This window comes from Protopterus annectens, chromosome 8.part0 (genome assembly GCF_019279795.1).
Source record: "Protopterus annectens isolate FY-2018-M chromosome 8.part0, PAN1.0, whole genome shotgun sequence".
NCBI lineage: Eukaryota > Metazoa > Chordata > Ceratodontiformes > Protopteridae > Protopterus > Protopterus annectens.
The window spans coordinates 1,292,338,849-1,292,343,848 of record NC_056741.1 but is presented as its reverse complement, the minus strand read 5'-3'; positions in this window follow the sequence as shown (position 1 = coordinate 1,292,343,848).

The window sequence follows — 5,000 nt, the reverse complement described above, 5'->3', positions numbered from 1 at the left end:
AACCCAGTATTCTCCATAGCGCATACTGTAACTGCGTATTGCTGCAGTGTGATAAACTAGTTAGATAGCGGTTCTATTTCAAGAGAGACCAACTCTGTGTGTGTGTGTGTGTGTGTGTGTGTGTGTGTGTGTGTGTGTGTGTGTGTGTGTGTGTGTGTGTGTGTGTGTGTGTGTGTGTCTGTCTGTCTGCTTGAGACAACAACAATGCTTTTTAGAATATGCACACTCTGTACAATTCACATGACCACCTTTGGCAAACCTGCTGATGTCACCCAACTAGGAATACACCTCTAGGACTGCTGTAACACAGTATTCTCCATAGTGCATGCTGTAAATGCATATTGCTGTAGTGTGATACACTAGTTAGGTAGGGGTTCTATTCCAGGATATGGCAGGTGTGTGTGTGTGTGTGTGTGTGTGTGTGTGTGTGTGTGTGTGTGTGTGTGTGTGTGTGTGTGTGTGTGTGTTTGACTGTCAGGGCCTGTGTGGAGGTTCATATGTTCATAGGTTCATAGGTTGGTACTAGGCTATCCACCCTAGGGCCTGTACAAGCCTAGCTATAACAATTCCCTGACTGTGAGTGTCTAACCACTGGACATGTTGGGGATCGGATTTTGTAGTTTTCCTATATGGTGTCCATCTTATATGTCACAATGTCCACCTCACGAGGAGTACAGATTTCAGTCAGCCACAGGACTGTGTTGGCAAGCCATACCCCTACATCTGGCAAAAGGCCTGGTGAACAAAGTATGCAACCCTACTATTACCCGGAATACATCCTGAACTCATGTGTCATACACAAACACACGTGCCTAGAATATCCCGCTATGTTGCTAGTACCCTGCACATTGATGACAGATAGTAGGCATGGTGTGATAGCAGTGGGCTGCAGAGGGCATGGCACCCTGTACAGCAGTACAATAGGCAAATAATTGCGGACAATGTGCCTTCACTATGTTCCCCACTGGATGCCTGCAACATATGTGGTGCCATCAAATGTGATCTACAACGGCCATACAGTGCCTTACACATCTTCCCTGTGTGGACCGATGCCACTGACACCAGGGAATACCTGTATCATGCTATCAATGCAGGTGCAGGGTCAACCTGCTGACTATAAGCAGGTTCTGCCACACCAGGCCAGTATTGGCATATTGGAGAATAACAGTCTGTGTACACAACATGTGCCAGCCAAACCAGGTTCACCTGTACATGTCACTGTACATTATTGTGGGACATGCACATCCCAGGCAATGTCCATGTCAAGGACTATCAAACACAGACATGGCATGCATTGCAAAGCTATGGCCATACACAATGGTAACCAGGATGTCAGGGCAGTTCATACAATACCCATCTGTGCGGGACATTGCAGACACAACACCCCTGTACCACACTGCACACCATTGTCGGGTGGCGTGATGCCAAGGATTACCCTTCACCCAGCCTTGTACAGCCATCTTGCACAGTCAACCACTACACACCCATAAATCAATGCACACATACATGTCAGTACTGGCACCTTGTGTCTGCGTGTGGGGTATGATGCTCCCAACCACAGTCACTCCCAGTATAACTCCCATTGGCATACCAACAGATGTCAAACACATTCATATGCTTTAGCCCATATTACCTCCGGATATCCCCTGTGGTGCAAGTAGTACCTGTGCATTACTGCAGTGTAGCAAACTAAGTAGTTTGGGAGTGTATTTGTGGGCCTGGCAAAGAGTGTCAATGTGAGTCCATTAGAGAGTGTGGTTGTGTTGACAATGACATCTGTTCATGTGGACTGCCATGTGTGCTACACCTAATATATGTCTACTATATCTCTGTTGCAGATGTCGCTCACCAACACACATATATGTTCTTACAGTACACCAACATGTCAGCTTTGTGGCACATGGAGTAACTGCATGCACTTGTAATAGTAATGACTATTACAAGTGCATGCACTTGTAGTAGTAATGACTAGTCAGTCAGGGGGTTGATTCCTGAACTGGTAGGTGTGTGACAGACAATGCTTAGGTTTTAGTCTACAAGCCCTTCTCTGATGTACTTTGCCTCTGTCTGTCCCTCCCACACACTCTCTTGTGGATGTGGAGGTGTACACCTGCTCAGCAGCAGCTTGTGTATTGTAAGTGATGGTCATGATCAGGTGATGGCCTCTGCACCTATTGCAGTCCTCCTCTAGCTGATTGCATTGGGAACAGATGTGATGATGTTCCCATAGCCATTTGCATGAAAAACACAGTACAATATCTAGGAACATCATGTTGGTGTTTGCCCATGACAGTCGCTGTGAGTGGTACCTGGATCTGGTGTTTGGTAAACGGCATCACAGATGATATATGGATATTCCTCAAACAACATACCCAGTGGGAAATAGCCTAAAGACAGGAGGGTGATGTGCCAGACATGACTACAGCATGTAAGTCTAGCTATGCTTAATTGAGACTGCTGTCTATTTAACAAGTTGTATGTGGTAATGGCTATTCTGCATGTTTTAAAACTGACAAGACAGTGCTCTCTTTGTGAGGGACCCCCATCTATAGAGCCATCTGTGGACTGTTCAGTGTGTGGAACCATTTGTTTCCTGTGTTACTCACTGAACACACGTCTGTGAACAGCAGGAGCATAGTGTGAGGATTGCAGCCAGTACATGGTGATAGTGATGAGTTACTGCCATCGCATCCCTGACTGGACATATGTCATATGAAACAGTGGTATGACAGACACTGTCTGGGTTCTCAGTGACATGCCAATAATGGGCCACTGTTCATAGCTGCAGTCACAAGTCTTCTACACTTTGTACAGATGTCATGTACTATATATGCATGTATTGTGCTCCCTCTGCAAATGTATACCATCTGTTGTGTTGAGTTGATGGTCATATCTATGCATGCTGTTGTAAGTAATCCTGAATGTTGTTGACTATTACTAAGCCATATCTGTGTTTAAACTGCAACACCATAGGCTGTATGGGTTTGGTGGTCCCTGCAGAACCTCTTGTCCCACTTCAGCTGGCCATGGCACCGGGCACCAGCACATCTGGGGCCCAGCCTTGGACCTCCACCTCTGATGGCTCTGCATCACTTTCTGGTGGTACTGCCACTGAGGATGGGGCTTGTCCCCCCTGGGAGTAGGTCCAGACAGGAATATGTCCACTTTTGTATAGTCCCGGGCATGGTGCGTAGGGGGCTCAATAAGTGGTTTTGTGGCCAAATACGCCAGCTCAAGGGCAGAGTGTCACATTTACAGGGTGAGGCTGCCCCTCCTAGACAGCCCCTAGCACTGCCACCTTTGCAGCTGTTTTGGTGCAGTGGTGGCTACCCATGGCTGGGGATCTCCATCCAATTGTTTCTAACTGGGGGCTCATGGGCTTGTGAATGCCGAACACCACTCCCCATCCGAGGTGTATCCTCCCACATGTGTCATATACCGACCCTATATGCTGTCTTGTCTGTCATCCTACCCTACCTATCCTCCATGAGCATACCTACTCTCCTTCCCCACATCCCACTCTCACCCTATGGAAACAAAAGGCCAATCAGTTCCTAGAACAACATTTGCCCCATACATAGCTGTCCATTTCAAACACGTGTCCACTGGACACATGTAACCCTTTTAATATGTATCACAACATACTCCAGTTGTACTCACCCCTGTCTCTCAGGCGCACAATCCTAGTATGCACATGACTCCTAAATGTTCCATGTACACGTGATGCGGACGACCCCATTGTACACACAACACTACTGGTCCCTCTATATTTACCCCATTTACCTTTATCATGATGATAATGTTGCACACAGCACCTTGCAAGAGTACTGTTCTCACATAATGATTGGACAGGAACTGTTGTGTTAATGTAAATAACATGCACAGAGTGATGTATATGGCCAATGTACAAATGTTTGTGTGTATGACTGGCACATGTCTGTCTGAGGGAGTCTTGATATTACATAGGACAACACCCCTACATAATACAGGCATTGCTGTTGTTTCCCTTTTCATTCCTTTGTAATGCTTTGTTGTCACATGCAATGTTCCTGATATATCTATATATATGTATGTATGTATCTATATGCCGGACATAAACACTCACACATACATCTACATGATGGAATACATTTCCTATACTGTTGAATGACTGCACTGGATGATATGTTTGTAATAAGGTCAGATGTCTGTATATCTGCCATGGCTTAGTTGTAAATCACAATAGCTGTGTGTGCAGGGTCCTGGTTTCGAGCCTTGCAGAGGCCGTTTCTTTTGTTGCAGGGCAGAACAAGGCCATTGGATATGGAGTGATTAAGGCACATTAAAGCAGTTGTGAGTGGGTGTGCATGGGTTTGTGCGGTGCTAAGCAATGCTAACCTCTGGTTACAGTTTCATACACTCAGTTAGCCTCTACATTGCTTTACCAGTGTAATACTCACATACTGGTGGCCAAACAGGCTTACACCCACTTGCTCCCGCACTTGCAAATGCACTGCATTTGGTGTTTGCATCTGACACTCACACCCCTGAGTGGGAGTGAGGACTACGATATTACCTTGTAATGCCTATTACATCGGACTACATGCCTACTGTATCAGGAATGGCTGCCCATTAGGCGACAGCATGCCGTTCGACTGTATGGAATTCGCGGCCTGTCCAGAGTTTGATTCATATTATTGGTGTGTTTCTCTTACAATCTGCACCCATCTGGCTAATACATGGGAACTGACACTCTTCAATACAAACAAGTAATTGGGTTTTGGAACCCACATCCTTCAGCCGAGTCATGTTACTGCATACCTAATATTCTATCATCTTTCTAAGGTTGTCAGTGGAATATGTGCTTTCTGTCCCTGTCAGACCTCTCATATGATTGGGGAAAAATACAAACTGAATCAGGGACACGGCATAACAACTTCAGGAACACATTTAAATTATTGGTGCTATTACCCTGACACATTGACAAACTCAGAGCATATGAATTCATGCAGATTTTCTGA